This window comes from Entelurus aequoreus, linkage group LG15, assembly GCF_033978785.1.
Source record: "Entelurus aequoreus isolate RoL-2023_Sb linkage group LG15, RoL_Eaeq_v1.1, whole genome shotgun sequence".
In the NCBI taxonomy this organism is placed as follows: domain Eukaryota; kingdom Metazoa; phylum Chordata; class Actinopteri; order Syngnathiformes; family Syngnathidae; genus Entelurus; species Entelurus aequoreus.
The window spans coordinates 15,267,245-15,294,126 of NC_084745.1; the positions used below are offsets into that span (position 1 = coordinate 15,267,245).

General features: G+C 39.7%; 1 long non-coding RNA gene across 3 annotated transcripts in view; it reads right to left on the reverse strand.

Moving 5' to 3' along the window:
- LOC133629856 (uncharacterized) overlaps positions 1-26,882 on the reverse strand; it is a 643,518-nt gene that overhangs the window by 567,821 nt on the left and 48,815 nt on the right. The gene's annotated exons all lie outside the window — the stretch shown is intronic.

Genomic DNA, 26,882 nt, shown 5'->3' on the forward strand with positions numbered 1-26,882 from the left:
ATGGAAACGGGGTTTGTGTGTGTGTATATATATATATATATATATATATATATATATATATATATATATATATACACACATACATATATACACACACATTCACACACATACATATATACATGTACACATATACATACACACATTTCGCACACCAACAAAACCATTTTTTTTAATAGATTTTTGATGAAATTGATTTTTGTGCACCCCTAATATACAACTATATTTATATAACTGTACCACTTGCAAGGCATGCTGAGAAGCCAGTAGCACTCCCAGTGTCGCTGGGATATTAACTTGCTGAAAATAATGCTTTGCGTTTCCTTCGGATTTTGTGTTTTTTTTGTTGATTTTTTCTTCACTTCCAAAAGAAATCCCAACAACTTAAAGTCTGACGCTCATACAATCATGTGTTCATCGGCAGAAGTTCCCCTTGGTATTAGTTTGTTTTGAAATTGTTGAAAGGCAACACATTTGACTGAGTTCAAGTACAACTACACAAGGCCACTACGTTTTGAACAGTATAACCGACTACTTCTTGCCTGCTCGCGTTAGAAGCCACGCTAAAGCTTTTGCACTGAACTCCTGACGCTATAATATCTACAATATCACTGTTTCAGCACACTCAACTGGAAGTTTTCTCTCATATTGTTGTGTTGAATCCCAAAATAAGTACCGTGAATACATCTCCTGCGAGACTCGCTGTCACTTTCTATTTAAAACTACAAGGCCTTCAACACAGAAGTGTGATAAATTGCTTATGTTCCATTTACAAAAAAAAAAAAAAAAAAAAAAAATTGTCTGTGCCTCCATCCTTGTCTTGGTGCTTCCAGTGTGAGCAAAAAAAGTTCTGACATAAAAGAGATGAGGATTTAAGAAGTCGTTTCCCGGGAGTTCTTCTGTCTTTCCTCCAGTAACGCCTGCTGCTCTTAAAACCTAAGCTCATTATCCCGAAGACTTTTTGAGTGAATAATATCACCGCGAGGCCTCTTTATCCACGGGAAAGACGTCTAATTCCAGGAACAAGCGGTGGCCATACAGGACTTTAAGCACTAAACGCTAATTTAATTCAAGTTAGCTCTGTGACGCTTTCCAAATGAAAGATCCTCCCAGCCGGCCGACAAACAACTTTACAACTCAACCCAAAACCAAACTTTGCACAGACAGGATTGGCGTCAGATCACTGTTCAAAAGTAGCCACGAAACAAGTGTCAAAAGATGGAGCTAACTGTTTTAATGACATTCAGACTTTACTTCAATCAATAATGGAGCAGCATCTCCTCATCCGTGGCTCACTAGTGCAACAACAACCCCGGAAATGTGAAAAAACGTCTGACCAGAACTCTCTAATAACTAAAGTTCCTTGGGTGAATAATGTAAACTCACTACAGCGCTTTCATGGCGAGTTTGCTAACATATATAAGTAAGAACTTTACCTTATATATATATATATATATATATATATATATATATATATATATATATATATATATATATAAATATATAAATATATAAATATATATATATATATATATATATATATATATATATATATATATATATATATATATATATACATACGTATATCAGTCAGGTCGGGCTTATACCGCCACGGGTAAGATGTACCCCCGTGCTACCTGCCACATTCGGGCAGATGGGGCTCGTAAACCTGGTAAGGCAGCCCATCTAGGAAAAGAAAATCTCCAATCTCAAAACCACCGCTGCCTTGCGGTCAACCCACTCGAGGGTAAGGCTAAGGGAGTAAACCCCGACAGAAAATCAGGAGCCGGAGTCCTGAAGGCGGTTTGACGTTGTAGCGTCATTCCGGCAACTCCTGCGGCGTCGCTGGTGCCGAGTTGTATCGACACTCGTCGCTCCCTTGGATCCACCAGCCATGCGGAGAGGGGGGGGGCTTGCTGCCTGGACAACAGCTTGCCCGCCATAGTTCCATGCTCAGGCCGTGTAGATCCACTGGAGAGGTCACTCAAGCAGATACCGGTTCTAAGCCCATCCGATTGGCGAAAGAAACGGGTGCCAGGGGCCATCTCGCAGTGAGACCCACCCCCCATTTTTGGATCTACCCCATGGAAGGATGCCGATGATGATACATATATATATATATATATACATATATATATATATATATATATATATATATATATATATATATATATATATATATATATATATATATATATATATATATATATATATATATATATATATATATATATATATATATATAGATAGTACTTTATATGTATATATATTAGGGGTGTGGGAAAAAATCGATTCGAATTCGAATCGCGATTCTCATTTTTAAAAAAATCGATTTTTAAAATATTTGTATTAATTAATTAATTTATCTTTTTATTTTTATCAATCCAACAAAACAATACACAGCAATACCATAACAATGCAATCCAATTCCAAAACCAAACCCGACCCAGCAACACTCAGAACTGCAATAAACAGAGCAGTTGAGAGGAGACACAAACACGACACAGAACAAACCAAAAGTAGTGAAACAAAAATGAATATTATCAACAACAGTATCAGTATTAGTTACAATTTCAACATAGCAGTGATTAAAAATCCCTCATTGACGTTATTATTAGACATTTATAAAAATTAAAAAAAGAACAATAGTGTTACAGTGGCTTACACTTGCATCGCATCTCATAAGCTTAACACACTGTGTCCAATATTTTCACAAAGATAAAATAAGTCATATTTTTGGTCCATTTAATAGTTAAAACAAATTTACATTATTGCAATCAGTTGATAAAACATTGTCCTTTACAATTATAAAAGCTTTTTACAAAAATCTACTACCCTGCTTGCATGTCAGCAGACTGGGGTAGATCCTGCTGAAATCTATGTATTGAATGAATAGAGAATCGTTTTGAATTGGGAAAAAATCGCTTTTGAATCGAGAATCGTGTTGAATTGAAAAAAAAATTGATTTTGAATCGAATCGTGACCCCAAGAATCGATATTGAATCGAATTGTGGGACACCCAAAGATTCACAGCCCTAATTTATATATATATATATACACTACCGTTCAAAAGTTTGGGGTCACATTAAATTGTCCTTATTTTTGAAGGAAAAGCACTGTACTTTTCAATGAAGATAACTTTAAACTAGTCTTAACTTTAAAGAAATACACTCTATACATTGCTAATGTGGTAAATGACTATTCTAGCTGCAAATGTCTGGTTTTTGGTGCAATATCTACATAGTTGTATAGAGGCCCATTTCCAGCAACTATCACTCCAGTGTTCTAATGGTACAATGTGTTTGCTCATTGGCTCAGGAGGCTAATTGATGATTAGAAAACCCTTGTGCAGTCATGTTCACACATCTGAAAACAGTTTAGCTAATTACAGAAGCTACAAAACTGACCTTCCTTTGAGCAGATTGAGTTTCTGGAGCATCACATTTGTGGGGTCAATTAAACGCTCAAAATGGCCAGAAAAAGAGAACTTTCATCTGAAACGCGACAGTCTATTCTTGTTCTTAGAAATGAAGGCTATTCCACAAAATTGTTTGGGTGACCCCAAACTTTTGAACGGTAGTGTATATATATATATATATATGTATATATACATATGTATATATATATGTGTATATATATATATGTATATATACATATGTATATATATATGTATATATACATATGTATGTATATATATATATATATATATATATATATATATATATATATATATATATATATATATATATATATATATATATATATATGTGTGTATATATATATATATATATATATATATATATATATATATATGTGTGTATATATATATATATATATATATATATATATATATATATATATATATATATATATATATATATATATATATATATATATATATATATATATATATACACACAGAGACACAGTACAGGCCAAAAGTTTGGACATATCTTCTCATTCAATGAGACTATTTACATTGTAGATTGTCACTGAAGGCATCAAAACTATGAATGAACACATGTGGAGTTATGTACTTAACAAAAAAAAGGTGAAATAACTGAAAACATGTTTTATATTCTAGTTTCTTCAAAATAGCCACCCTTTGCTCTGATGACTTTTTCGCACACTCTCGGCATTCCTCGATGATGAGCTTCAAGAGGTGGTCACCTGAAGTGGTTTTCACTTCACAGGTGTGCTTGAAGCTCATCGGGAGAATGCCAAGAGTGTGCAAAGCAGTTATCAGAGCAAAGGGTGGCTAATTTTGAAGAAACTAGAATATAAAACATGTTTTCAGTTATTTCACCCTTTTTTTTTGTTAAGTACATAACTCCACATGTGTTCATTCATAGTTTTGATGCCTTCAGTGACAATCTACAATGTAAATAGTCATGAAAATAAAGAAAACCCATTGAGAACTTTTAGCCTGTACTGTACATACAGTATATATTTCATTAAAAAAACACAGAAGTGACATTTGAAGCGGAAATGTTTAAAAACGCTGATTTCCACATTTTCATGGACTTTTTACTCCCTTTCTCTTCTCTCCTACAACTGTATCCCTCTCTCCTAGTGCTTTAATGACAATTACAAGTATCATGGTAAACTAGATGCCAATACTGTTCACTGGTATCATATCTTCTCAGATTGGACACCGAGACAACTCATTTCTATCATCGCAGGTAGCAAAATTAGAGCTAAATAGAAAGTTACTTTCAAAAGTATGGCCTTAAACGCAACACAGAGCTCATGTTCCAGTGCAGTCACATGGTCAGTGACCCTGATGGCTTGCAGATAAGTCCGGTTAGATTGGGGGCCTAAAACCCGCAATGCCCTCCTGGTGAACCTCCTGCCCAATCAGGATGTATCGGCTAAGTAAGGGGAGCGGCGCGTGATGCCGAGGTCAATACGGGGCGTCGGCGAGGACAAGGACGAGACTGGCCATGAAGTCGGCCATCCCTAAAACGAGGGGAGGGATGAAGTGACCAGTACGCCCCGTTGAAAAGGGAAGTGACAGCAGCCTCTTCTGTGACTGATGGCCTCCTACTTCCATTAAATATGGCCCCGCATATTATATTTAAATGGGATTTTGCAACAAATGACCATGTTGAGAGGCAACAACGGACATATCTGAGCCTGAGCCCGACTTGACTGACGGCATAATTCTCCATTAATAGAGCGGGTCACTCGCGGATTCTTTTCTTCTCTGCTTCACATGACAATCAGAGATCAAAAAGAGCAGCAGAAAGAGGAAAAGAAAAAAAAAAAAAAAAAAAGCAACAGGGACATGTTTTATTTATTTATTCATTGGTTATTTGCGTCTTGCTTGGTTTTTCCATTCTTTTACTGTCAAATAGACGTATCTTTGTTACATTCATGGTGCTTGAAAGCACTCTGGATCGAGAGGGCCGAGGAGGAAACATTGATGCTTTGTTTGACTATACGTTTGTAATATGAGCTGGGTTTTCCATCCATCCATCCATCCATCCATCTTCTTCCGCTTATCCGAGGTCGGGTCGCGGGGGCAGCAGCCTAAGCAGGGAAGCCCAGACTTCCCTCTCCCCAGCCACTTCGTCCAGCTCCTCCCAGGGGATCCCGAGGCGTTCCCAGGCCAGCCGGGAGACATAGTCTTCCCAACGTGTCCTGGGTCTTCCCCGTGGCCTCCTACCAGTCGGACGTGCCCTAAACACCTCCCTAGGGAGGCGTTCGGGTGGCATCTTGACCAGATGCCCGAACCACCTCATCTGGCTCTTCTCGATGTGGAGGAGCAGCGGCTTTACTTTGAGCTCCTCCCGGATGGCAGAGCTTCTCACCCTATCTCTAAGGGAGAGACCCGCCACCCGGCGGAGGAAACTCATTTCGGCCGCTTGTACCCGTGATCTTGTCCTTTCCGTCATAACCCAAAGCTCATGACCATAGGTGAGGATTGGAACGTAGATCGACCGGTAAATTGAGAGCTTTGCCTTCCGGCTCAGCTCCTTCTTCACCACAACGGATCGATACAGCGTCCGCATTACTGAAGACGCCGCACCGATCCGCCTGTCGATCTCACGATCCACTCTTCTCTCACTCGTGAACAAGACTCCAAGGTACTTGAACTCCTCCACTTGGGGCAGGGTCTCCTCCGCAACACGGAGATGGCATTCCACCCTTTTCCGGGCGAGAACCATGGACTCGGACTTGGAGGTGCTGATTCTCATCCCAGTCGCTTCACACTCAGCTGCGAACCGATCCGGGCCAGATGAAGCCATCAGGACCACATCATCTGCAAAAAGCAGAGACCTAATCCTGCAGTCCGTTACCCCATACTCTCTGAGGACTCCCCACAGGACTTCTTGAGGGACACGGTCGAATGCCTTCTCCAAGTCCACAAAGCACATGTAGACTGTTTGGGGAAAACTCCCATGCACCCTCAAGGACCCTGCCGAGAGTATAGAGCTGGTCCACAGTTCCACGACCAGGACGAAAACCAGCTGGGTTTTGATAAGAGTAATTAAGCACACATTTAGGTGAAACTCAAATTGAAATGTTGTGCAAAAGTTGACTCATGTCAGCGATTCAACTTCAAATGTGAAACTGATTTGTGCTATAAACTCATTACGTGCAAAGTGAGAGCCGTCAAGTTTGATGTGTTAAAATTGTGGTTATCATGACTGAAGGTTTTTGAAAACCACAACTTTTCTGAGATTTTCAATTTGAGGTTTTCATAAACTGTAAGCCAAGAGTCCTCAAGTATATATACATACATACATACATATACACACTAGTGTTGTCCCGATACCAATATTTTGTATAATATATTTTGGTACTTTTATAAATAGAGGGGACCACAAAGAATTGCATTATTGGCTTTATTTCAACAAAAAAAATCTTAGGGTACATGAAACATATGTTTCTTATTGCATGTTTGTCCTTAAATAAAACAGTGAACATACAAGACAACTTGTCTTTTATTAGTAAGTAAGCAAACTAAGGCTCCTAATTTAGTCTGCTGACATGTGCAGTAACATATTGTGTCATTTATCATTCTATTATTTTGTCAACATTATTAAAGACAAGTGGTAGAAAATGAATTATTAATCTACTTGTTCATTTACTGTTAATATCTGCTTGCTTTATCTTTTAACATGTTCTATCTACACCTCTGTTAAAATGTAATAATCACTTATTCTTCTGTTGTTTGATACTTACCATTTGTTTTGGATGATACCACAAATTTAGGCATCAATCCGATACAAAGTCGTTACAGGATCATACATTGGTCATATTCAAAGTCCTCATGTGTCCAGGGACATATTTCCTGAGTTTATAAACATAATATTCATTAAAAAAAAGATTCTGTGATGCTAAAAAAATATCAATGTAATCATAATCGACTAGATACACTCCTGTACTTGGTATCATTACAGTGGATGTCAGGTGTAGATCCACCAATGGCGTTTGTTTACATTGTGACGCCGGTGAGTGAAGCATGTTTAGCTATTCCTCGTCCTGCAGGGATGATACTTGTAAGAAACTTACTTTCTTTGTCATCATGGAGGCGAGGATTAGTGATTTAGAAGTAGCTAAAACACTGCAGACTGCGGGTGGACTTTAGCCGCTAGCTAGCTAGCCATCTCTTAAAGCACCTCTTCCCGAGGGCGTTTCAGTGTTATAACTTCACCTTTATCCTTAGTTTGTAAGCCAAAATGTGTCCGTTCTCCCTTTTCTGTCTACACACTGTGTCTGCTTGTAAAAACTCTGTGATTGTGCGCTGCCGAACATGCTCCTCTGCTCGTAAAACCAACAACACGACGTGACGACAATGGGGGGAGGGTGGAACAGTACGTTTTAGAGGCGGTATAGTACCGAATATGATTCACTAGTATCGCGGTACTATACTAATACCGGTAGACCGTACAACCCTAGTATATATGTATGTATATATTGTACAGGATTGTAAATGCTTATTGTTTTATTGTATAGTAGTCTATTTCAATTCTTATTGTTGATCTTCATTACTACTTGTGTGATTTCTTTTTTATTCTATATTTGTTTCCACTACCACACCTTAAGTTGAGTCCTTAATCTTGTTGTATGCAAATATGACAATTAAGTCCATTCTATTCTATATATAGATTATATCTACATACATTATATATATGTATACAGATCTCTAGATAGATAAATAGATAGATATATTTATATATAAAACAATTTTTAACTTAGGACATCCCGCAGACCAGATTGTGGACGCTGGCAGGCCAGATTTGGCCCGCAGGCTGTAGTTTGGTGAGCCCTTCTGTATGCAATCATCAAAATTATATAAAAAAAGAATTCATGAAATATTTTGAGTTGCACATTATGAACCTATATCATATATTGGTTTCACCTTGTATATCTAACTGCTGGAATAAAGTAACCTTTGCACGATATTAATTCTATTTTAGTGTCACCTGTAGGGTGACACAGCTAATGCATATTTGTATTATGCTACATAACACAACATACATTTCGAACACAATTTGTGTCTCTTCTTTAAAACATAACATGCTCTTTGACAGTAAACCAATATTTGTTGTCATCACTTAATAAACCTAAAAAGAAAATCCTTTCCAGTTTTATGAATGGAAAATCCAATCAGTGCAAAGAGGAAACAAATCCAATCGACACCTCACAGGTGAAAAAAAACAAAAAAACACAGATCAATGCTGATCAATTTGCAAGGATCCGAATACCTTTTGGTTGCCATGACAACTGATATTCATGACTCATCTCCTCCTCGTTAAATTAGTGAGACATTGTTATTGACTGACACAGATTCAATCAAGCAAAGCGGGGTCAAAGGTAAGCATCGTAAAACAGGTTTAAACTCGTTTTTTTGCAGGCTTTCTCGCACTTTCCGTCGCGCGCACGGGCGCTCGGAGAAGGTAAACAAAGACGACACATTCACGCCGAAATCTAATTGAGAAAGATTCCCGTTTGATGTTACTTTCTTTTCTTTTTCAAGCTAATTACGGAGTCATGGCAGAGATATAATGAGAACCATGCTAATGAGAGTTGTCTCGGCTTATCGCGTATTCTGACAGGGATCCAAAGGAAGGTGCAAACGTCTTTTTAGCACCTGGCCAAGTCGGAGGATCAATGTCAGCGATTGTATTGTTTTTTTAAGGAGTGCCGTCTGATGAACCCCGAGGGCTTTTAATGCATCCCGGGATGATGCTGCAAATAACGCCACATGGTCCTACACAGCCTTGATTGAATTCCACACAAATACATTTCAGTTCTCCCATCTAACAGCGAATCTCATTTGCATGCGCTTGCTTGGGCACTCCTGCGAAACATAAATTGGCAAAGTCAGTCTTTGTTCTCGATTTTATTATTGTGGATTTATGAGACTAGATTTGACCAGGAGAGCTGCACAATCCAAAAATGTGAGTTTCAGGGGCTAAGACATCTTGTTGCCAGCATTGACAGGAAAATCAATTTATTTTAATAAATTAAGTTCTCATGAGGCACTCACAGAAGTGAATCGGGTACTCATCGACTCGAATCACTTGTAGTATAGATCATGCACAGACTCTTGCACCAGATCAATGTATTGTGCAATATAAACCCCTCTAAAACCTGAATGTGAAGGACTAATTCCTCTTCGGACTAAAGCCTGTTCACAAATTGGCACAATCAATCGGTGTCTACAGCTCGGCAGATGAGTCGTGGTGTAGATGCACAGCTGGAGATGCTTGGTAAAACACCCGTGAGTCAGTGAAAGTAGAGCCTTCCTCAACCCGTGATTCTTTTCGTCAAAGACATTAAAGATATCTCTCTATTTGGAAATGCGATACTGCTGATTGGTTCTGGTCGATGGCAGCCGTCGTGATTGATGGGCTGGGCAGAGCTGCGGGCACGTGGACTTGTAAAAATGGAATCACAAATTGGATAACATCTCGGAGAAGCTTTCCGCTCTGCAAGGCGAAATTCTGATACATTTTAGAGCCAGAACGGACAACTAGCGCAGACAAACCACTGAAATATGTTTGTTCTCCCTAACCAAAACGTATCTACAATTTGGCTCTCTCTGCATTGACCTTTTTGAGGGTCATGCAGTGAACAACCCACTGCAGCAAAAGACACTCTGAGATCCCTCCCCCTTCTTTAAAGACGCCTGGGATGAGGACTCTGTTCTGTGATGCCAAACGGAGCGACTTCCAGACAAACACGCACCCATGGACTACTACAAACATATGCATACATAGACCCAAACCTCCCATCCGGCACCTACGCTGTTTCCGCCCCCCCCCCCCCCCCGCGGTATGACGGACTACTGCTCTTAGACTGATTGTACAGAAAACTAATTTGGTTGTACTTTTTAAGTGTGACGACTACAACATTCTATTTTGTTCTGTTCTACAATATGAGCTGGGAAATTGTGTTAGATGTAAATATAAACGGAATACAATGATTTGCAAATCATTTTCAACCCATATTCAGTTGAATATGCTACAAAGACAACATATTTGATGTTCAAACTGATAAAGATTTTTTTTTTTTGCAAATAATCATTAACTTTAGAATTTGATGCCAGCAACACGTGACAAAGAAATTGGGAAAGGTGGCAATAAATACTGATAAAGTTGAGGAATGCTCATCAAACACTTATTTGGAACATCCCACAGGTGAACAGGCAAATTGGGAACAGGTGGGTGCCATGATTGGGTATAAAAGCAGCTTCCATGAAATGCTCAGTCATTCACAAACAAGGATGGGGCGAGGGTCACCACTTTGTCAACAAATGCGTGAGCAAATTGTTGAACAGTTTAAGAAAAACCTTTCTCAACCAGCTATTGCAAGGAATTTAGGGATTTCACCATCTACGGTCCGTAATATCATCAAAGGGTTCAGAGAATCTGGAGAAATCCCTGCACGTAAGCAGCTAAGCCCGTGACCTTCGATCCCTCAGGCTGTACTGCATCAACAAGCGACATCAGTGTGTAAAGGATATCACCACATGGGCTCAGGAACACTTCAGAAACCCACTGTCAGTAACTGCAGTTGGTCGCTACATCTGTAAGTGCAAGTTAAAACTCTCCTATGCAAGGCGAAAACGGTTTATCAACAACACCCAGAAACGCAGTCGTCTTCGCTGGGCCTGAGCTCATCTAAGATGGACTGATACGAAGTGGAAAAGTGTTCTGTGGTCTGACGAGTCCACATTTGAAATTGTTTTTGAAAACCGTGGACGTTGTGTCCTCCAGACCAAAGAAGAAAAGAACCATCCAGATTGTTATAGGCGCAAAGTTGAAAAGCCAGCATCTGTGATGGTATGGGGGTGTATTAGTGCCCAAGACATGGGTAACTTACACATCTGTGAAGGCACCATTAATGCTGAAAGGTACATACAGGTTTTGGAGCAACATATGTTGCCATCCAAGCAACGTTACCATGGACGCCCCTGCTTATTTCAGCAAGACAATGCCAAGCCACGTGTTACATCAACGTGGCTTCATAGTAAAAGAGTGCGGGTACTAGACTGGCCTGCCTGTAGTCCAGACCTGTCTCCCATTGAAAATGTGTGGCGCATTATGAAGCCTAAAATACCACAAGGGAGACCCCCGGACTGTTGAACAACTTAAGCTGTACATCAAGCAAGAATGGGAAATAATTCCACCTGAGAAGCTTCAAAAATGTGTCTCCTCAGTTCCCAAACGTTTACTGAGTGTTTTTAAAAGGACAGGCCATGTAACACAGTGGTGAACATGCCCTTTCTCAACTACTTTGGCACATGTTGCAGCCATGAAATTCTAAGTTAATTATTATTTGCAAAAAAAAAATAAAGTTTATGAGTTTGAACATCAAATATCTTGTCTTGGTAGTGCATTCAATTGAATATGGGTTGAAAAGGATTTGCAAATCATTGTATTCTGTTTATATTTACATCTAACACAATTTCCCAACTCATATGGAAACGGGGTTTGTAATATGTCAGTGAAACTTAAGACCTTTGCAACTCCTGAGTCAGTGAAACTTGAATCTTTGCCAAGAGAACTTGGGAGTCAATGACCCTCGTGGGTTCGAGTACCAGAAATGGTGCTCACAGACTCAAACATACTCACACTCGGCCATTCGTACCATGCCCAGGTATGGCATACTTTGCCTCCTTTGGTAGGACTGGAATAGGTAGGCCATTGATTGATTGATTGAAACTTTTATTAGTAGATTGAAGTGAAGTGAATTATATTTATATAGCGCTTTTCTCTAGTGACTCAAAGCGCTTTGCATTGTGAAATCCAATATCTAAGCTACATTTAAACCAGTGTGGGTGGCACTGGGAGCAGGTGGGTAAAGTGTCTTGCCCAAGGACACAACGGCAGTGACTAGGATGGCAGAACCTGGAACCTTAAAGTTGCTGGCTCGGCCACTTTACCAACCGAGCTTGCACAGTACGGTACTTATTCCGTACAATTGACCACTAAATGGTAACACCCAAATACGTTTTTCAACTTGTTTAAGTCGGGGTCCATGTTAATAAGTTAAAGTGCCAATGATTGTCACAGACACAATTATTCTCTGCATTTGACCCATCACCCCTGATCACCCCCTGGGAGATGAGGGGAGCAGTGAGCAGCAGCGGTGGCCGCGCCCGGGAATCATTTTGGTGATTTAATTCCAACCCTTGCTGAGTGCCAAGCAGGGAGGTAATGGGTCCCATTGTTATAGTCTTTGGTATGACTCGGCCGGGGTTCGAACTCACAACCTACCGATCTTTGGGCGGACACTCTAACCACTAGGCCACGGAGTAGGTTAATCAATTCATGGTAAGGGCATGCCACTCTTGCATGTGCACAGAGGCATAGAAGGATGTCATAATTGACACAAGCAACATTACCGTTTTTAAAAAAAAGGACTTAAAACAATCCAACAGTCAAACCCACAGCGTGCTCTCTCTTCCCCGATGGCATTAGTGTGCATAGTGAAGACTGGAAATACTCCACAAAGGGATGTAACAGACTAGAAGTGATGGCCCATGTCGGCCAGCAGGGTACAAATAGTCAAGTGTGACTGCACCCTAACAGGTCTGAGTGTGATTACGTCATTGGGATTTTAACTAAATAACATGTTCCTGTTGAAAAGTAGCTCCTTCAGCGTGTCGTCCAACTCTCTTGAAAGTGATGAATGCATCAGCCGCCTCACCTGGTTAGACGGAAGATTAAAAATAATGGGAATCAGCCCAACCAGGCTCCGGATGGGCTGAGAAACGAGTCACGCTTCATAATGGCGTCAAATGGATCGGTTAATAGGACTGACCTTATTGTCTCTCATCAGCTGAGGGGGAGGAAGCTGGCTGTTAACGTCGCTTTATTTACTCATTTATTCTCTTATCGTTTATTTATTATTTATGCCGCGCGCTTACAAATGTTTTCAGGCAGCATCTGCATGGGATAACGACAAACAACCGGTCTCATTAGCGGCGGCTCTGACGATGATTACCTCTGCCAAACAAAAGGATGTTTTCACTGTTTGTTTCCTTCTTTGCTGGTACTTGTTCTGACTGGGCTTTGTAAAGATGGGTCGGAATTGGGGAACCTTAAAAAAACAATATACACATTTACATACGTATACACACACACACATACAGAAACACACTCCTATACACATGTATACACATACTGTATATGCATGTACACATATATATATGCACACTTATGCACTTATATACATATACACACATGCTCATCTATACATATACACATGCACATATGCACACATGCACATATATACATATGCACATATATACATATGCACATACACACACTTATACATATACAGACATATGCACATTTATACATGTACACACATGCACAAACATGCACATATACACACACAAATATGCACATATATGCACACCTTTACACACATATATGCACATATATACACACATATATGCACATATTTACATATGTATGCACATATATACACATATATGCACATATATACACATATATGCACATATACAGTATATACACATACAGTATATACATATACGCACATATATACATATACACACATTTATACATATACACATATATAAGCACCTATATACATATAAATGCACATATACACACATATATGCACATATACACACATTTATGTATACACACACATTTATGCACATACACACATATACACACGTGCACATTTATACATATACACACATGCACATATATGCACATATATACATATACGCACGTACACACATATATACATGTACACACATAATGTATGCACATACACGTTTATGCACATATATACACACGTATATGCACATGTATACATATACACATACATGCACATGTATACATATACACATACATGCACATGTATACATATACACATACATGCACATGTATACATATACACATACATGCACATGTATACATATACACATACATGCACATATACAGTATATACATATATGCACATATATACATATACGCACATATATACATATACATACATATATAAAAATACACATATAAACATATACGCACATATATGCACATACATACATACTGTATACACACATACATGTATAAACATATACGCACATATATGCACATACATACATACTGTATACACACATACATATATAAACATATACGCACATATATGCACATACATACATACTGTATACACACATGCACATATAAACATATACACATATATACATATACACATATATATACACATATACATACATGCACATATATATATATATATATATATATATATATATATATATATATATATATATATATATACATATACACACATATATACATATACACATATATACATATACACATACACATATATACATATACACATATACACATATACACATACACATATATACATATACACATATATGCACATATACACATAAACAGTATATACATATATGCACATATATACATATACGCACATATATACATATACACACATATATACATATACACATATATACGCACATGTATACATATCAATACACACATGCACATTTATACATATACACACATGTACATATATACATTTACACATGCACATATATACATACACACACACACACACACACACACACACACACATACATACACACACACACACACATTTGTACATATACACACGTATATATACATATGCACACACACGCACATATATACATATACACACGCACATATATACATACACACACATGCACATATATACATATACACACACACACACACGCACGCACATTTATACATATACACACACATACATATACACACACATACATACATATACACACACAAACATATACACACACGTCACATCACGTCACATACAGAAGACTGAAGGCAATTTCATATTGCCTCGTATGTGTTTCATTAGCATCTTCATCCCAAATCATGATAGTTCCACGCATAATTTAATGTATCATCAAATATGAGGAATGGAAAAACCTCCCCAGTTGAATTTACCTGTGCACAATGGAATGAACCAAATTAGTGTCTTGCGATCTTTTTGATGATTTTGACTTTGAAGCATAAGGGTTTTGGTCAGAGTTCGGTACAAAAAAAATTAGACATAAGCCTGCGGAAAAACGGAAAAAGAGAAGCAGACCCGGCGATCAAAAACGAGAGAAAAGGAAGGTAGGCCGCTAGTATTCTATTATGCATCCTCTTCTACTGATGATTTCCTTCAGATATTTGAGAAAATGCTGAAAGAGCATACAAAGGCATCTGACCTTTTCGCATCAGCATCAAGAGGTAGTCCGAAACCGATTGGAATCTGATCTTTTCAAACGTGACTTCAGTTTAATCAGCAATGCGACCTGAACGTGACCCGAATGCAACTTCATCATCTTGAGCGAGCTACGTCGCTCGTGTACGCGGGAAAAGACATAACCCGCAAGTGGAACAGGATACTTCATCGCAACGTCCGGTTTCCGTAAGCAAAGTTTTTTTTTCGAGGGCGGAATTTCCAATGCATCACTGTCAATAGTGCGTACATTGTCTATATATAATATATATTTTAATTCTGAAAAAATAGCCACTGTTGAAGGACCGGAATGGACGTTGTGGCGTATTTGCTTACATGTTACGTATATTGCTAAGTTGTTTACGTAAGTGATTTGAAAAATAACGATAACGTAGATCCAGGCTGATATCTGTGCTCCCTCTACTTAGCCATAAAAAGTTTAGGACCCTCCCAAATATATTACACTATATATATCCATTATAATATTTTGATTTATTTTCACTTAAAAAAAAAACTCATTTTAAAGGTGTGTCGACTTGTCTTTTATTTTGTAGTAGCATTTACGTATTTATTTATTTATTTATTTGAATTAGGACAATGCATGTTCATCAACACAGAGCAACAATGTAAATATGCCGATTAGCTAATTTTCCTCCGTTGTCCCACTTAATTATTATTTTTATTTTTTTAATCTATCCAACAAAACAATACACAACAATACCATAATAATGCAATTCCAATTCCAAAACCAAACCCGATAAACAGAGCAATTGAGAGGACACACAAACATGACACAAAACAATCCAAAAGCAGTCAGACAAAAATTAATATTATCAACAACAGTATCATTAATAAAAATAATACAAATGTCAACATAGCAGTGATTAAAAATCCCTCATTGATATTATCATTACCGACATTTATAAAAAATAAAAACATTAAAAAAAAAAAAAAAGAATAATATTGTCACAATTTTTTATTGATGGAAACCGGTCAACTTCCTTTGTTTTCACTTTATCAAAGTGACGTTGAGGCCAAATAGGGGCCACATTGGGGCCGGTGCGCAGTTAATCTGGAGTCTGATAAAGATCACAGTTTACTTGCAGTGTGAACAGTCAGCTGGAAAAAAAAAACTGATTTTAAAAAACAATTATTTTGAAAAAAAATCAGATTTAAGCCACTGGCAACTGATGTGGGGGCCACGTAAATAAGAGCAGCCACAAAACGGTGCATCCGGAAGAGAAAAAGAGGCTTGAAAACTTTCTGCCAGACATAATCTTTGCGAAATTTTGACCACAGAACCACTGTCAGAATAATTGTATCTAAGTTATCACAAGACTTTGTGTTGAAATGAGTTCCCGGCGAGAAGACAATAGCTGTCTTTGAACCTACCAAGAAGAAGGCTTGTAAAACTCCACTGTGTAGGGGGGGAAGCAACATGAAGGTGTTCTGGTTTTTTTTCATGTATTGTAATCAACAGAAAGATATTGTTTTGACCCAAGAACTACAAAGCGGAGAGAAAGCAGGATCTGCCCAAGTTCCAGACACCTCTTTTTAAACTCTTTTACAAACCTCTTTTTGAAATCTTTTACGAACCTCTTTTTTGAACTCTTTTACGAACCTCTTTTTTGAACTCTTTTACGAACCTCTTTTTTGAACTCTTTTACGAACCTCTTTTTGAACTCTTTTACGAACCTCTTTTTGAACTCTTTTACGAACCTCTTTTTGAACTCTTTTACGAACCTCTTTTTGAACTCTTTTACGAACCTCTTTTTTGAACTCTTTACGAACCTCTTTTTTTAACTCTTTTACGAACCTCTTTTTTAAACTCTTTTACAAACCTCTTTTTTGAACTCTTTTACAAACCTCTTTTTGAACTCTTTTACGAACCTCTTTTTGAACTCTTTTACGAACCTCTTTTTTGAACTCTTTACGAACCTCTTTTTTTAACTCTTTTACGAACCTCTTTTTTAAACTCTTTTACAAACCTCTTTTTTGAACTCTTTTACAAACCTCTTTTTGAACTCTTTTACAAACCTCTTTTTGAACTCTTTTACAAACCTCTTTTTGAACTCTTTTACAAACCTCTTTTTGAACTCTTTTACAGCCTCTTTTGAACAGACCTTTTCTTTTGAACTGTTTTGTAATCAAAAGTGATGGCTGTTTATGACCCCCGTCCCTTTGGAAGCAGCTGTTGCCATGTGGTCAGGGAAAGTCAAAATAAAAGAGGAGGCGTACAATCTTTTGGCAGAGCGTAATGAGATTGTGCAAGGGTACAGATGTACACGTTTCTCCTCACGGAGCCAAATTGAATTCTGTCTCTGTTTGATTCTTTGCTTCTTCTCCTGTTTAATAGATGTCATCAGTGTTTGAACCTGACATCTTCCATTACATGTTATGTTTTAAAACGTAGAAAAGAAAAATCTAAATGTGTTCCTTTTAAAGTACAGAATAGCCTCTCTTGAACTACCAGATGCTTTTAAATGATTGTGGTTTTGGTAAATAAACAGTAAAAACTGTCATCCAAAGTCTTTAACCATGTCTTCTTTCTTATTTTGTCTCAAGGGGATTAGGACCTGGCAAGGCTGACCTAGCTGGCAATAAGCGGGGTGACGAATCGCCGGCGAGCGAGCCGAGGACCGGAACATTGCAGCTATCTGGAAGTCGGAGTAAGACGTGACGTGCGGTGATTCATACCAGCCATCCTCGTGGGCCTCCATAAATCAGGCTCACCTCATTTGTGGCGGCGTCAAACAGGTACGACCCGCTAAGCCATTCCCGCTAAACGGCGCCGTGTGGCGACTACAGCAATATCCAGATTACAACGGCATCCTTTACGCGGCGCTGACAGCTAACCCGGACGCAGCCTTGATGCGCCCGTAAGAAGGTGTCATTAACGCGGGCGAATACCTTATGGAGGTGAAAACATTCCCTGACACCCATTGCCCGGCAGGAGATTCATTTTAATAGGGACAGTTAAGCAGTGGCTGCGAGCTTGCATGCTGGATTTTTAGAGAGGGGGTGAAAGCTGCGGCAAAAAAAAAAAATAAAACAGCGGCGCTCATACATCACAGTCAGGGATTAGCGGCAATAAGCATTCATCTTGCCACCCCCTCGAAGCGATATTTGAAAAGTCACCGGATTAGGGCAGAACATGCTTGTAATCACTAGCAGGAGATAAAAAGGAGTCACATCTACAAATGCCTCCAATTAGCACAGATATACTACCTGTCAGCCTGTCGGGGCCACTCTTCAAATCGTTTATATTCAGCAGCGAGCCGACCAAAAGTATTATTGGCCAACTTAAAAAGGAACTATATCCGTTAGTCACGGTTCATTCAGGCTAAATTATTTAGGCTTTAGTCCATTTTAAAACACCTAGAGTTTCTTGTTAGCATCAAGGCTAATACCCATAGACATCTCATAAGTAGACGCAGCATGGAGCGCTACTGCCTACTGGCGTTTGATGAGACGCGGGGCCGCCATCTTGGAGTGGTGATCCGCTCCACTCAGTGCAATTCATTTGGCAGGAGCAATGAACTGTCAGCGCATTTAATTCATCTTACTTTACTGAGTACCACTGATTTTCTCGCGGCTTTTTGTCTTATGTGTAGCTATGATAAAGGACAAATGTTTTACTATTCATAGTTTGCTTAAAGGCCTACTGAAACCCACTACTACCGACCACGCAGTTTGATAGTTTATATATCAATGATGAAATCTTAACATTGCAACACATGCCAATACGGCCGGGTTAACTTATAAAGTGCAATTTTAAATTTCCCGCCACACTTCCGGTTGAAAACATCTAGATATGATGACGTATGCGCGTGACGAAAACGTCTAGATATGATGACGTATGCGCGTGACGTTAACGGTTGACACGGAAGTATTCGGACCCATTGAATCCAATACAATAAAGCTCGGTTTTCATTTCATAATTCCACAGTATTCTGGACATCTGTGTTGGTGAATCTTTTGCAATTTGTTTAATGAACAATGGAGACTGCTAAGAAGAAAGTTGTAGGTGGGATCGGTGTATTAGCGGCTGGCTGTAGCAACACAACAAGGAGGACTTACTTGGATAGCAGACACGCTAGCCAACGCTAGCCAACCGCATCTGTGATCGGGTGAAGTCCTTCGTCGCGCCGTCGATCGCTGGAACGCAGGTGAGCACGGGTGTTGATGAGCAGATGAGGGCTGGCTGACGTAGGTGGAGCGCTAATGTTTTATCATAGCTTTGTGAGGTCCGGTTGCTAAGTTGCTAAGTTAGCTTCAGCATTGTTAGCAACAGCATTGTTAAGCTTTGCCAGGCTGAGAATTATTAACAGTGTAGTTACAGGTCCAGGGTTTAATAGTGTTGTTGATCTTCTGTCTATCCTTCCAGTCAGGGATTTATTTATTTTGTTTCTATCTGCATTTGAGCCAGATGCTATCACATTAGCTCAGTAACTAAAGAGCTTCGCCGATGTATTGTCGTGGAGATAAAAGTCACTGTGAATGTCCATTTCGCGTTCTCGACTCTCATTTTCAAGAGGATATAGTATCCGAGGTGGTTTAAAATACAAATCCGTGAGCCACAATAGAAAAAGGAGAGAGTGTGGAATGCAATGAGCCAGCTTGTACCTAAGTTACAGTCAGAGCGAAAAAAGATATGTTTGCACTGCATTCTAGTCCGTCACTCTAACGTTCCTCATCCACAAATCTTTCATCCTCGCTCAAATTAATGGGGTAATCGTCGCTTTCTCGGTCCGAATCGCTCTAGCTGCGTCGAAAACAATAGGAAAATATGAGGAAGCGAACAACTGACTATGTCACGCTACTTCCGGTAGGGGCATGGCTTTTTTTTTATCAGAGACCAAAAGTTGCAAACTTTATCGTCTTTGTTCTATACTAAATCCTTTCAGCAAAAATATGGCAATATCGCGAAATGATCAAGTATGACACATAGAATGGATCTGCTATCCCCGTTTAAATAAAAAAAATTCATTTCAGTAGGCCTTTAACAGTAATAGGCTGACCATATTCGGAAATCCCCAAAAGAGGACACATATATGCGTGCCAAGGCGGGCAGCACACCAAGGCCGGGATTAGTTGAACATTTCCCAGGGACCCCATCAAGTCATAAAAATGGGGTCCCACAGTAAATTTTTGGGGTCCCACTTTTTTGTAAGCATTTTGAAAAAAAAATATAAACGTATGCATTATCCTGTTATATCTCACATTCTATATTGTGTTTTGGAAAAAGGTTGTCATAAACGTTACTTCCATCCATCCATCCATCTTCTTCCGCTTATCCGAGGTCGGGTCGCGGGGGCAGCAGCTTAAGCAGGGAAACCCAGACTTCCCTCTCCCCAGCCACTTCGTCCAGCTCCTCCCGGGGGATCCCGAGGCCTTCCCAGGCCAGCCGGGAGACATAGTCTTCCCAACGTGTCCTGGGTCTTCCCCGTGGCCTCCTACCGGTCAGACGTGCCCTAAACACCTCCCTAGGGAGGCGTTCGGGTGGCATCCTGACCAGATGCCCGAACCACCTCATCTGGCTCCTCTCGATGTGGAGGAGCAGCGGCTTTACTTTGAGCTCCCCCCGGATGGCAGAGCTTCTCACCCTATCTCTAAGGGAGAGCCCCGCCACCCGGCGGAGGAAACCCATTTCGGCCGCTTGTACCCGTGATCTTGTCCTTTCGGTCATAACCCAAAGCTCATGACCATAGGTGAGGATGGGAACGTAGATCGACCGGTAAATTGAGAGCTTTAACTTCCGGCTCAGCTCCTTCTTCACCACAACGGATCGATACAGCGTCCGCATTATTGAAGACTTCGCACCGATCCGCCTGTCGATCTCACGATCCACTCTTCCCTCACTCGTGAACAAGACTCCGAGGTACTTGAACTCCTCCACTTGGGGCAGGGTCTCCTCCGCAACCCGGAGAAGAAACGTTAACTTAAACGTTACTTAATTCATAAAACATTTTTTTAAAAAGTAAACAAAATTGTATACGTATGTAAATGTATTCAGTTATAAAAATTCATTCACTTTCTTCTTTCCTTCATGGATCTGAACTTTACCGATGCTGGTAGTTTTTTCTATGTTTTTATTTAATACGTTGTAGGTGTATTTATTTCAGTATAAAAGTGTAAAAAGTGTTTTGCTTGAGTCATGAAATGATGATAATGGTGTGCCAGGGCATACATACATTTTATATTTAACGCTGAAATATCTGGAGTGTACATCAACTTCTGATCTATCCCTCATTTAAAAATGTTTAACTTTTTTTAATGTTGTTTTTTTGTTTGTTTTCCGCCCTTTTTTGTCAAACAAAACTATGTTTTTAATGGCAAACACACAAAATATGCAAAATCCTCCACCAAAAATATTTTTCAAAGTGGAATATTTGATGTGAAGTAATCGGAACCTTGGATAGGTCAATAATTCATAATAACATTGATTTTGATTCAATATTATGTTTTGAGCAATGACAAAAAAAAAAAAAACAGCTTTGTTTTATTAGTCAACATTGCAACTTTTTCTAAATTACATTTCACCTTTTAGCTTTTTTATTTCACTTTTGTTATGTTTTTGTTTATTTTAATAGTATTTTTAGAATGTGCCGTGGGCCTTTAAAACATTAGCTGTGGGCTCAAATGGCCTCCGGGGCACACTTTTGACACCCCTGCTATAGATAATAAAACATTTAATCTGATAAATCTATCGATAAAAAGCAGAGCCTGGCAACACATGTGCGTTTATCATAACTCTCTCACTCATCTTATATGTAATAGAAATGTGTAGGGGTGGTGTATAGTGTGTGGTCATTAAATATTAGTAATAATAGTATTCTGATATATGTTCTTCACAGAAAATGAGCCAAAGTCAGTGGGTCTCAGTTTGAAAAATTAATTATTTTTATCATTTTTCTTTGAGTAAAAAATTAAAATGGGTCCCACAGACCCGAACACCACAAAACGGTTAAACCAGTGTGGGTGGCACTGGGAGCAGGTGGGTAAAATGTCTTGCCCGAAGACACAACGGCAGTGACTAGGAGGATCGAACCTGGAACCCTCAAGTTGCTGGCACGGCCACTCTACCAACCAAGCTACACCGCCCCATGAAATGACAAACTATCGTACGATATGCTTAGAGTAGCAGTAGAGTAGAAAAACAAGGTGCCTCTATATTGAAGCCATCTGATTTATGACACAAATAGACAACCAAAGTTGAATAAATATGATGGAAATTGTATCAATCTCGCGGAGATTCCCGAGCCATTTTTAAAGAGATAACGAGGAATGCAGACATATTATATAGACCACTAGGAAGTGTTTTAAATATACACTATATTGCCAAAAGTATTTGGCCACCCATCCAAATGATGAGAATCAGGTGTCCTAATCACTTGGCCCGGCCACAGGTGTATTAAATCAAGCACTTAGGCATGGAGACTGTTTCTACAAACATTTGTGAAAGAATGGGCCGCTCTCAGTGATTTCCAGCGTGGAACTGTCATAGGATGCCACCTGTGCAACAAATCCAATGTCTTAGCTCCTAAATATTCCAAAGTCAACTGTCGGCTTTATTATAAGAAAATGGAAGAGTTTGGGAACAACAGCAACTCGGCCACGAAGTGGTAGGCCACGTAAACTGACAGAGAGGGGTCAGCGGAGGAATTATGGTGTGGGGTTGTTTTTCAGGAGTTGGGCTTGGCCCAATGTTCCCTCTAATTGTTCATGTGTGTGAGCAAACGCAAAAACTCCCTGAGCATTCAGTGGAGTCCATGTGAGCAACATAATACGTGCACACTGTGGCTACACCAGCAGCACACCTGTCCCAAACCTGACTAAATAACAAGTTCAATCTCCATCCATCCATCCATTTTCTACCGCTTGTCCCTTTCGGGGTCGCTGGAGCCTATCTCAGCTGCATTCGGGCGGAAGGCGGGGTACACCCTGGACAAGTCCCCACCTCATCGCAGGGCCAACACAGATAGACAGACAACATTCTCTTATTATTATAATCAAATGACAGCAGTCATTTCCATGAGGTTATTTTCTAATATAAGTGTTTAGGCCCACTTACAATGACAATAACAACAAATATTGTTTTTCATGAACTGTGTACTTGTATTGTTTGTCTGGGTGGAGGTCCTGCTTTGGAAATAATTTGTAGCCCTTTCAGACATTGCATTTAGTTCCCATTAAAACATTCACATGTTGCACAATGAGATGTAAGCAGGGGATCATGTGTACATTCCTGCAACTTCCTGTTTGTAAAAAATATATTTTTATTTGTATTTATTTAATATACTAACAGCATTTCATGATTAATATTTATAAATTAAGATTCCTAATAAATGACACTAGAATAAGCACACATTTGATTGGTAAATCATAGTGTAACGACCTGGAATGACACTTTATGTGTGGTGTTGGAGTTGTCTGACTTTTTGTGTGGCTGTAAACGCATCACTGGCTAAGTGCCATATGTGCATGTGTTGGCGCAAGTGAGAAAGAGCGAGCGGCTGCTGTTGATATACCAAAGTTGCTTTTGGTCTGGTTTGTACTGCAGAAAATGACCACTTTTGCTAGATATACTTTTTTTTACTAATGTTTTGGTGATGTGTTTATGGCCGACAATAAAGAGTTTTGCTCAGTAAAGTGATGGATGGAATTCATGTCCTCAAAGCGTCTCGACATACGTTAAAATATTTGAACAATGATGACGAAAACTGTTTTCTCTGTCGTGTTCGTGTGTCGAAATTTTTTTTTTTTATTTGATTTTGTGCGTGGCATAGATTTGCCGTGCGCAGAGGACGCTTAAACAGTGCGCAATTGCACAGGCGCGCACCTTTGAGGCAACTTTGGCTTGGCCCTTAGTTCCAGTGAAAAGAACTTTGAATGCTCCAGGATACCAAAACATTTTGGACAATTCCATGCTCCCAACTTTGTGAGAACAGTTTTGAGCGGGCCCCTTCCTCTTCCAACATGACTGTGCACCACTGCACAAAGCAAGGTCCATGAAGGCATGAATGACAGAGTCTGATGTAGATTAACTTGACTGGCCTGCACAGAGTCCTGACCTGAACCCGATATAAAATCTTTGGGATGAATTAGAAGGGAGACTGAGAACCAGGCCTTCTCGACCAACATCAGTGTGTGACCTCACCAATGCTCTTTTGGAAGAATGGTGGAAAAATTCCTATAAACACACTCCGCAACCTTGTGGACAGCCTTCCCAGAAGAGTTGAAGCTGTAATAGCTGCAAAAGGTGGACCGACATCATTTTGAACCCTATGGGTTAGGAATGGGATGGTACTTCAAGTTCATATGTGAGTCAAGGCAGGTGGCCAAATATTTTTGGCAATATAGTGTATCATAATTTGACCCCCTTTAAAAACAAAAAACAAAGAGCAGATTTGGAAATAAACTGGAAAAAAGTGCCCCCACCTGGCTGTAAAGGAGCAGTGCAAGATGTCTCCTGTTGGCGTTTGGGAAAGGTAAAATGTTTTAATTATTCTTAATTTAAAGGGGAGTATTATAATACAAATACGATATATATATACGTTCGGCAATGCTGGTTCTGATCCCATCCATCCATCTATCTATCTTCTTACGCTTATCCGAGGCCGAGTCGCGGGGGCAGCAGCCTAAGCAGAGAATCCCAGACTTCCCTCTCCCCAGCTACTTCGTCCAGCTCTTCCCGGGAGATCCCGAGGTGTTCCCAGGCCCGCTAGGGTCTTCCCCGTGGTCTCCTACCAGTCGGACGCGCCCACCAACACCTCCCCAGTTAGGCGTTCGGGGAGGACATTCTGACCAGATGCCAGAACCACCTCCTCTCGATGTTCTGATCCACTGACCCCAAATACCACAATCTGAGAGACAGCACCCAATATGACAACCAACCCCCGTTTTCCCCTTCTACATGTCGACATAAATGGACCGATTTTTCAGGGAAAGAACCCCTTTTGGTCGGCTATTAAAAACAGGCACTTTTTTTTAGCAATAAGTACATAATGGACCGGGACTTGATGAGTTGGTCGACATAAGCGGTACAGACTTTTCTGCATCCCTGTGTAGTTTCTATACATTTTTTCATACAAGAAGAACCAGGTTATTCATTTGTAAGGCGTACAATAATATAAATGATTCTAGCGTATATTGTGCATTTTGAAATGCTACATAACAATCCGACGGGTGTAGTAGTCATTAAAATGTTGTTAAGGCAGCACATCTTGAGGTGCAAAGCGCAAAAAAAGACAGCTTTCAATAATTGATGTTAACTTTCAGACACGCCAAGCCCGATACGCTACAATGCACCTTTTCCCTTCTCGTCATGCAACGTTAAAAGTCATTAGAGACGTCTTGGTGGGGAACAAATATTATACCACCGTCTTATATGGGCCGAGCGGGCCGGCTTTGCTATTAGAACCGGCAGAAGTGTGTTGGAGCTCGTTATCAAGTTGTAAAATCGCCTCGTGTGCCAGCTTCGGCTTCAAAATTTCACAGTTGGAATTTAGGTTTCCCCCGCTATGAAACACAGCTCACCAGTGCCGGCAGCACTCGTGCATACCCGGGCCATGCTTGACATTATGCAGTTAGAATTTTAGGGCCTTTTTTTGGGATCGCCGTGGGCAAAAATGCCCGACTTTTGGTTGTGAGGTTTTTAAAGCCTTTTTTTTTTTTTTTTAATGGCGTCAAAACAGTGCCAAAGCATGCTTAAAAAAATAAAATAAAATCTATAATCACCAAAAATGATTCCCGGGCGAGGCCACTGGCGCTGCTCACTGCTCCCCTCGCCTCCCAGGGGGTGATCAAGGGTGATGGGTCAAATGCAGAGAATAATTCCGCCACACCTAGTGTGTGTGTGACAATCATTGGCACTTTAACTTTAACTTTTCCAGTAGCTTGGCGGTAGTTTCGCTACTTTAAAGGCCTACTGAAACCCACTACTACCGACCACGCAGTCTGATAGTTTATATATCAATGATGAAATCTTAACATTATAACACATGCCAATACGGCCGGGTTAACTTATAAAGTGACATTTTAAATTTGCCGCTAAACTTCCGGTTCGAAACGCCTCTGAGGATGACGTATGCGCGTGACGTAGA